The 10,243-nt window shown below is 42.4% G+C and overlaps 1 long non-coding RNA gene across 1 annotated transcript; it reads left to right on the plus strand.

The window, feature by feature from the left end:
• LOC122763036 lies at window positions 1-2,684 on the plus strand. The gene is made up of 3 exons (XR_006358837.1): window positions 1-31; window positions 1,299-1,448; window positions 2,396-2,684. It is a non-coding gene; the product is annotated as an uncharacterized LOC122763036 (long non-coding RNA).
• The last annotated feature ends 7,559 nt before the right edge of the window (window positions 2,685-10,243 follow it).

The raw sequence follows: 10,243 nt of genomic DNA on the forward strand, positions 1-10,243 counted from the left end.
GGTCGGCTTCGTCTCTGCTCATCATATTTATGTATGTATATGTATGTATATACACATACACACACACAGTGGGGTAAAAAAGTATTGGGACACCCACCACTAAAAAGATGAAAGAGGTCTGTAATCTTCGTCATGGGTACACATCAACTGTGAGAGACAGAATGTTGAAAAAAAAATCAAGGCAATTGCATTGGATGATGCAACATCTCACCTCGTGGGGTACAAATGATCTTGAGAACGGTGAAGAACCAGCCCAGAACTACACGGGGGGGGACCTGGTCAAACACCTGAAGAGAGCTGGTACCACAGTCACAAAGGCTACGGGAACAACACTCTCCGTTGTCATGGATTGAAATCCTGCAGTGCTAGACAGGTTCCCCTGCTTAAGCCAAAACATGTCCAGGCCCGTCTAAAGTATGCCAGAGGCCATCTGGATGATCCAGAGGAGGATTGGGGCAATGTCATGTGGTCAGATGAGACCAAAAATGGTTTACCACTTTGAATTGTAGCCCCTTAACAATAAATGAATCAAATCAAGTTAACATCAGTTTAAGACTACGATATCTACGTCACATGTTCACGTCTTTATCACACTGTGAGAAAGACTTTTCCAACAGGATGGGAACCACTCACTCTCCCACACCAAAGCCCCGTAGAGAAAATCAGTGATTTTAACGTCACAGCACACAGGAGTTGTTGATCCACTTTTGCCTCTATCGCTAAGTTCAAATGTCTTTAATTTTCTTTAATTTGGCATTTGAAATCCTTTGTCCAGATTCACCTCACCTGTTCGCTGTGTTTCGAATGTAAAACTAAAGATTCGTCTTCATATTGTTCAGCAGTGTCCGTTAGCCTGGAATGTAGGAAAGTCACTCATATTGACTCAGAAATGAGTGGCGTTTATTATCCACACGTCTCCACTGACCTGTGATGTTTGGATGCACTTTCACACACAGAGAAACATCCATAGCTCCGGTTAATGGCTTGATATTGTTATATCGGCAGCGGAGCCAAAATAATACTGAGTCAATAACAGGTGGAAAGGCCACAGGCGGTGGTGCTCATAAAATTTTAGGTTTATTTTTTTTAGGTCCTTTATTCTGTCTGTCATAACTTCAAGAAAAGAAGCCGAAATGAAAGTGCTTTAAATGTGTTTATATCCAGAGAGAGTGCAGATTCTGAGGGGAGGATGCGAGGAAGTGGAACGTGTTCAAACTGCTGTGTGAAGACGACTTTTTCATCTCTGAAGTCAGAGACTATATATGACGTTAAAGTGGAGATGTTCTCCTTCCCCGCAGGTGTTAATGTTCGGCTAGAGGAAGGACGTCCAGGTGGGCGACCCCATGCACGCCAAGAAGGTCATCTTCGACGCCATCTCCCACAACAGTCCCGTCGCTCTCTACGACTGTCACGGCATGAAGGGCAACCAGCTGTGGCGCTACAGAAAAGTATGAGAGCTGAGCGGGAATTCACTGAAGAAGAATGCGACAGAGATTCTGCACCGGTGTGAACAGAAAACATCACGTTTGAAACTAAATTGGTGACCTAATATTATCGTTAAGCGCTTCAGCTTCAGCGCTTCACCTCTTAAAAAACCTTTATTTCACCCTTACAACACAGAGCATTCAGGATTTTTTAAACGTATATACAGAGGCGATAAGAATGTACTATATAAAGTGTCTTATATCCTTTTTTAATCTTCATTTTCGCCAATGATGTAAACACAACCGAGCAAAAAAGTACTGAATTGGGAGTTTTTAATGAACAAATGTGAAAGAAAAACTGTCTATTGCGCGACTTCTGCACAATTATCACTACTCCGGGATAAAATTAATCCTAACTTTGACTCAACATATGAAGTTGTGTATTATTTACCTGCGTGTGAGCACTTTTGGTTCAGAGTAAACTCTAAAACAAAAATAAAAGTTTAGAACACGATGTAAAATAGTCGACCTGTAGATTAGTTAAAAATCCCTGAAAACTTCTGAGGAAATGTCTAAAATGTCCATGTTTAACAGAGGAGTCTGGTGTATTCAATTCAATTTTATTCGTATAGCGCCAAATCATAACATACAACATTATTAAGAGCAGAGAAACACAATGACATCAGTGGAGAGAAAAAAAAATCCCTTTTAACACAAGAAGAAATCTGTGCCTAGACAGGTTATGGTGAAAGGACATTTTTATACGCAGCAGCAGAGATTGTTGGTAGAAATTAGACTGACATCAACTTCAATTATAGCATAATAATAGTAATAATAATAATAATAATAGCCTTGAGACTGGATCCTGCAGCCTGCAAGATGAGGACATAGAGAGAAGAGTCGAGTCGGAACTGTTTAATGTAGAAGCCTCACTTGAATTCCTCATGTTCCCGTGTCTCTTCCTCCTCCAGGACAAGAGCCTGTTCCACCCGGTCAGAAACAGCTGCGTGGTCAACCGCGCCTCCATCTGAGGCCGCTGAACTGATGCTGCTGGGAAAACAAGGATCTTCACATCGCCTCTGCTTCCCCCTGTTTTCTCTATTTTTTTTAAAAGACAGCTGCTTCTCTTTGGGAAGAATATTTTTTTTCTACCGACGTTGCACCTGTAAAAGTGTATTTAGACGATTAACCTCAGCCTCAACCGCGGAACTGGAATTGTGTGATATTTTACTTTCTCTTCTGGAAATTGTGAAAAGAAATAAAGAGGTTTCTATATCTGGATGAAAATGTGTTTGTGACGATGATTGAAAAACTCACTTTTATTTTTGACAAAAGGTCAACGTAAATTTATAAAACATGGTTTTGTTGTGTTAAAATGCAATTAGGGCCAGATATTTGGTGAAACAAACAAAATATAATATAAAATGCTAGAATACTGTATTTAACCTTGGTTAAAAAATCAAGATTATGGAGAATCTAACTTTAATATCAGAAGTCTCACTTTAATCCTTATAAAACCCCATTGTTTGTTGTTTTCAGACTATTTTGTTGTGTTATAAAGGTACAAAAGAGGATTAGGGCCAAATCAGAGCTTTTCCCAGAATATTTACTTTAATCTCTGTATTTTAAAAAAACAAAACGTGACTATTTCTTTGGGATTTGAGATTAAAGTCAGAGTTCAGACTTTTTTCTTGGGGACCAAATTTTAAAAATCAAGATTATTGGGACTTTATTTACTTTATTTAATTTCTTCAGGATTTGAGATGAATTCATTAAGGAATCTAACTTTAATCTCAGAACCCATTTTTAAGTTGCGTTAAAAAGGTACGGAAGAGGATTACGGCCACATGTGAACATTGTTTTTGGATAAAGAATAAATAGGTCCAGAATTCTAACTGTTCTCAATATTTTGACTTTAATTTTAGAAAAGAGAAAACAGGATAAAGATTTTTTTCGTCAGAAATAATCTGAGATTAAAGTCAGAATTCTGATTTGAATTTAAGATAAAGACCTAAAAAGGGATCATTTCGGCAGCTTTTATAAGATAAAGGGGGAAAAGCACGTCCAGCAGGTGGCAGCATTTCCTACAGGTGGTGGATTTTTTTTCCTCTTTTTTAACAAAAATGTTTTTAAATAACAATTTCAGCTGCCATTTTTCTTTTATTTGTCCAGTGAGGATATGAATGTTGATTAAGCACAGGTGGAGTTGCTCCTGCACAAAGATACACTGATTTAAAAGCCTTTGTGTACTTTCCGTGACTTGGTACATTCTACTCCTCCTCTCTGAGTAGATCTATTTGGAATGTTCCACTTCTTTAGTCGGAGGCGAAGCTTCGACGCAGAGTCAGAAACGGGAGGAGGACGAATGCGGACGAACATGTGGATAACCGTGTGGTAACTGCTGTTTAAAAATGAGCCACACATTTCTCGAGATTCTCTTTTGACGCTCTGTTCACACCTGCTGTTCATGTACGACCTGAGCGATCTGAACACAGGTGTTCAGATTACACCTGCTAATGCTACTGCTAACGTGACGTCACTGCTCCACAACAAACACACTTGTGTTGTCAATGCGATAGTATGTCGTAAAAACTGTCAAAATATGGACTTTCCGAGTTTAGTATGTCATCAAAAACGTTAACATATAATGTGTCCACATATGTCAAAGAATGTCAACAAGAACTGTCAATAGACCATTAAAACTGTAAAGAATGAGTATCTAGTCTGGCCTGTAGCAGGTTGGCTGCTGCTAATGTGACGTCACTGCTCCACAGCAAACACATGTACGTGTGTGTTTTCTGTCAAATACATTATTATATTATATGACGTCATACTGTCAACAACTGTCCAAAATGTCCTTGTATAATATGTCAACAAAAAGTTAAAATATAAACTATCTAGAAGTTCCTAGTATGTCATAATAAAAACATGTGCATTATTTAGTAAACTGTCCAATTATAAACTGTCATGTATGTCAGCAAAAAATGTCACTAGAGTTGTTTTCCGATTCTGATACCGGTATCGGAAATGCCTCCGATACTGCCGAAAATGTGGGCATCGGTATCGGTGAGTACTGGAGTCCCTGCACCGATCCGATACCACGTAATTTAATAGAGCTCCGTTAGCTCTGACTAGAGATGTAACGATATGAAAATTTCATATCACGGTATTGTTAGATGTGTTCAAAAAGTACTGAACACACACACTGAAATTTTTTATTTAAAAAAATATATTTTATATTATATGATGATGATTATTATTATTATTATTATTATTATTAATTATCATCTGACTGACTGACACGCGCGCACACACACACACACAGGTCCTCACTCTGACGGATAATAATTAAGTAGCAGCGGTCGTACACAGCATGAAAATAAAATAAAAAACACAGAAACAAACATATTTTGCTCTGCTACGGTACGTGTCGTCTGCACACACTACTCGCTTTCGCTGATAGCGCCCAATAACATGTATTTTTACAGGAGTAACATTAGGTAACACTTAACTTAGGTTTCCTTTATTGAGAAAATAGGAACGTTTTACAGACAAACCATGACATTTCCCACTATTCCGAAATCCCGTTTTTGTTGACTTACTTTACACTCGCTGAAAGGTTGTTGATGCGGGTCACGGAAGTGTTACCCCCCTTTGCAGAGTTTTTTTTTTGTCTTCAATTATTTTACCGTCAACATCATTTAAAAATGCAAAATATGCCCAGACTTCTGATCTTGTTTTTTTACTGGGGGAAAATCTCTGGAGCGCAGGTGGCTTCAGCCGTGTTGTCACAGGACAGTGGAAACTGCGCATGCGTGCCCGCTTCTGAGCGAGTGCCGTTCAGGTGCCGCTGCTTCTTCAGGAAATGAGCAGTATCACTGAGTTTTTCGGTCATCAGTTGCGGTAATCAATCACGGTTTTAATGATAATTAAAATTTGAAACGGTAGTACTAACCGTCGGGAATTTTACCGCGGTTTATCGTCATACCGGTAATCGTTACATCCCTAGCTCTGACATGGTTCTTCTTCGCCAGTCCTGAAACATTTGCGCTGTGCTGTTTTAGAGGTGTGAAGAAGAACTGATCACCCGACACCTGTAGACGTTACCGTTGTTAGCTGCGCTAGCTCCGTTAGTGCGCCTACAGTCAAACTGGAGCAGCTTGTTTATTAAACGAAAAGAGCAGCGCGACACCTAACCAGCTTGTCCTGCGTATGTATGCCTCTGTTTTTAAAGTTTAGCGTTACTTCAGAGACTCATTTTAACAATCTGGAGTCATGTAACAAATGATGTCACGCGCGTCCTTTCCCGGTCAGTCGTCATGGAAACATGAAGCTCTGCCAGTGCTGCAGTGTTTGGACCAGAGTCAAAACAAACGTACAAGCTGAAAAACGAAATAACATATCACTGGTAAAAATAAATGGTGTCCATTTGCTGTATTCCTCCATGTTTTACAGAGGGTTTAACCTGAGCCAAACCTTACCATCAATGATTTATTTATGTATTTATTTATTTATTTATTCATATATATGTTTATTTCAGTCATGTCAGTTAGATCACTCATCATCACACATCATCTTAGTGTAGTTTACACAATACACATAACCAAAAGGGAAAGCGGGAGAAGCAAAAGCTTATCTAGTCCCGCCCCCATTACCCACAGAATACATATTCATTTCATCGTACAGTACATAATTTTTCTATTTATGACATTTTGACAAAAACATGTTTCAGCATCAGGTAGCACCCAGAGATGCAGTCCAGCTCCAGACAGTCAATCAGACTCCATGTATGTCAGCTGTTGTTTGGGTACATTCACCTCTTGTTTTTGTTTGGTTACATTTGCTTCCACTGCTGTCTCCACACGGTCTGAACAGATTTCTGTCTCTGACCTCTGTCATACTTTCCTCCTGGGTCATTCTGTATCGATTAATGGTCATCTCTACATACTTCTTTTTAAATACACTCAGTTTTGCAGATTTTTTCATCTCCACATCCAGATTATTCCACTGACACCTGTGACTGATACGGTAAAGGATTTGATGATGATAATCATATCACTGTCATGCAGGCGTAGTATGATATATATTTTTTTTATAACACACTGGTATCAGTATCAGTACTCTGTATCGGCCGATACCCACAGCACAAGTATCGGAATCGGTATCGGGAGGGAAAAAATGGTACATCTCTACACTAGACCATTTAAAACTTAAGAATGAGTATCTAGTTTGGCCAGTAAGGGGCAGGTTAAAGGCCACTCAGACCGGAAGCTCCAATTAACGCTGCATTTGTGTGTGTGTGTGTATCTGCATCAGTACCTCGTTCATGAAACCCTAAAGTTTCAGAACAAACAGTTCAGCCACTGCTGAGAATATAGGGTTTTATTGTTTTCCTGGGCTCTGCGAAGCGGATCGGCACTTCCGTAATTTGATGTCGTCATCAGAAATCATCACCACTCCTCTCACCACCGTAGCGCCTCCTGGTTCGGGCACATCCGGTTGCACATGTACATTCAACCGCAGAAGAACTACAACTACTCTCGTTGGAGCTGCTGAGATGCAGAGCATCCACCGTGCCAGAGGGGGAGCTGTGTATTTGAGAGCTGGCATACAAATTACGTCACATCCAGGTACCTGGCCAATCACAGGACAGTGAGAAAGCTCTCGTTGGCTGGCCATTCACAACACAGTCCACGTTCTGGGGGTGTGGTTTTGGTCTGAAACAGTGCGGCTGACGAGAGCGTCAGTGAGGAGATATTTTGATCGGCTCATTTGCAGCGATTAGGAGGTTTTTATCCATGAAAACAATTTAATATATGTAAGTAGACCTCCATAGCTTACATATATGTGTGATACAAGCATTCGATGTCACCTTTAAGGATACATGTCCTCTGTAATGGGCCAAACAGTTGGTGTAGTGGTTAGTGCTCTTGCCTTTGAAACAGGAAGACCTGTGTTCGAGACCCTGTTGGAACAATGATCTTTTTGGAGTTTTTCATGTTCTCCCCGTGTGTGCGTGGCTTTACTCCGGGTTCTTGTGGAAAGTGGAAATTTACCTCATGACTGTATTGCATGTTTTGAATTGCCTGGCGAACCGTCCAGGGTGAACCCCGCCTATCACCCTATGACAGCTGAAATTGTCACAGAACCCCGCTCCACCCTCCAGTGGAGGACAAAGCGGTAGATGATCGATGGACTGTGGGAGGAAGCCAGACAACCTGGAGAAAAGCCACACAGACATGGGGAGAACATGAAAAACTCCATGCAGAAATATATGTGTTCCAATTGGGTCTCGAACCAAGGTCTTATCGTCCCAAAGGCAACAGCACTAACCACTACACCAAAGATCTGGGCCGTCATTTGGGATTGACTTTATTAAGTATTCCACCAGTCTGAGGTTTTATTGAAGTCATGGGTTCTATTATTGAAAGACTTCCAAATTTTGCTGCAAAGCATACAAAGACCAATAGCTCACATGGTTCAGCCATGGACTGGTGTTCCTATGGTCAGGGGTTCGAATCTTACATGAAGTCAATGTTGAAGTGGAACTTTACCTAACCATTGTTTTGAACGTACTGGTGAAGAGTGCAGGGTGGACCCCCGCCTCTGCCCCCCGCGACAGCTGGGCTTGGCACTGCGTCCCTCTGGTGGAGGACAAAGCGGTAGATGATCGATGGACTGTGGGAGGAAGCCAGACAACCTGGAGGAAAGCCACACAGACACGGGGAGAACATGAAAAACTCCATGCAGAAAGATGCTTGTTCCAACTGGGTCTCGAACCCAGGTCTTATCGTCCCAAAGGCAACAGCACTAACCACTACACCAAAGATCTGGGCCGTGAACTGGGATCGACTTTCTTAAGTATTCCACCAGTCTGAGGTTTTTTTGAAGTCATGGGTTCTATTATTGAAAGACATCCAAATTGTGCTGCGAAGCAAACAAAGACAAGTAGCTCACATGGTTCAGCCATGGACTGGTGTTCCTATGGTCAGGGGTTCGAATCTTACATGAAGTCAATGTCGAAGTGGAACTTTACCTAATGAATGTTTTGAACGTACTGGTGAAGAGTGCAGGGTGGACGCCCGCCTACGCCGCCTACGACAGCTGGGCTTGGCACTGCGTCCCTCTGGTGGAGGACAAAGCGGTAGATGATCGATGAACTGTGGGAGGAAGCCAGACAACCTGGAGGAAAGCCACACAGACACGGGGAGAACATGAAAAACTCCATGCAGAAAGATATGTGTTCCAACTGGGTCTCGAACCAAGGTCTTATCGTCCCAAAGCAACAGCACTAACCACTACACCAAAGATCTGGGCCTTCAATTGGGACCGACTTTCTTAAGTATTCCACCAGTCTGAGGTTTTTTTGAAGTCATGGGTTCTATCATTGAAAGACATCCAAATTGTGCTGCAAAGCTAACAAAGACAAGTAGCTCACATGGTTCAGCCATGGACTGGTGTTCCTATGGTCAGGGGTTCGAATCTTACATGAAGTCAATGTCAAAGTGGAACTTTACCTAATCAATGTTTTGAACGTACTGGTGAAGAGTGCAGGGTGTACGCCACCTACGACAGCTGGGCTTGGCACTGCGTCCCTCTGGTGGAGGACAAAGCGGTAGATGATCGATGGACTGTGGGAGGAAGCCAGACAACCTGGAGGAAAGACACAGAGACACGGGGAGAACATGAAAAACTCCATGCAGAAAGATATGTGTTCCAAGTGGGTCTCGAACCAAGGTCTTATCGTCCCAAAGCAACAGCACTAACCACTACACCAAAGATCTGGGCCTTCAATTGGGACCGACTTTCTTAAGTATTCCACCAGTCTGAGGTTTTTTTTGAAGTCATGGGTTCTATTATTGAAAGACATCCAAATTGTGCTGCAAAGCTAACAAAGACAAGTAGCTCACATGGTTCAGCCATGGACTGGTGTTCCTATGGTCAGGGGTTCGAATCTTACATGAAGTCAATGTCGGAGTGGAACTTTACCTAATCAATGTTTTGAACGTACTGGTGAAGAGTGCAGGGTGGACGCCCGCCTCTGCCCCCTACGACAGCTGGGCTTGGCACTGCGTCCCTCTGGTGAAGGACAAAGCGGTAGATGATCGATGGACTGTGGGAGGAAGCCAGAGAACTCGGAGAAAAGCCACACACAGACACACGGGGAGAACATGAAAAACTCCACACAGAAAGATAGTTGTTCCAAATGGGTCTTGAACCCAGGTCTTCTTGGTTCAAAGACAAGAGCACTAACCACTACACCAAAGATCTGGCCCAAGACATAGGACAGACATTCTTAAATATTTCATCAGGCCGAGGCCTGTGAAGTCACGGGCAGTCTGTTATTGAAATACTTCCAACGTTCAGAATGTACCCAGTGAAGACAAATAGCTCACGTGGTTAAATCAAAGACTAGAGTTCCTGAGGTCAGGGGTTCGAATCTTAGACCAAGTGACTTTTTAAGCACAATTTTCAGCGCAGAGAGTGAATTGATGTGAGAAAACCGGAGAAAGAGTGTGGACAGATAGCTCAGCTGGTTAGAGAGCTGCCTTCGAGTCCTGACGTTGAAGGTTCAACTCCTTTGTACGTCAACTTTTAAGGTTCCACAGCCAAAGTGAAAAGTGAAAAACGCCCGGAGCTTGTTCCAACAAGCGAAAGGGTTCGTGGCGTGGTGGATTTGTCCGCAACCGCAAGGTTGTGCCAGTCCGGCCGTGGCTGGTTCAAATCCAGCACGCTCCGAATGCCTGGCCCCGGCGCCGGGGCCGCGCTACGCGCGCTCCCACTGCCATTGTAGTAGTGGGGGGTTGGGGCTGGGCTGT

The sequence above is a fragment of the Solea senegalensis genome, unplaced genomic scaffold, assembly GCF_019176455.1.
Source record: "Solea senegalensis isolate Sse05_10M unplaced genomic scaffold, IFAPA_SoseM_1 scf7180000016364, whole genome shotgun sequence".
Classification (NCBI taxonomy): Eukaryota; Metazoa; Chordata; class Actinopteri; order Pleuronectiformes; family Soleidae; genus Solea; species Solea senegalensis.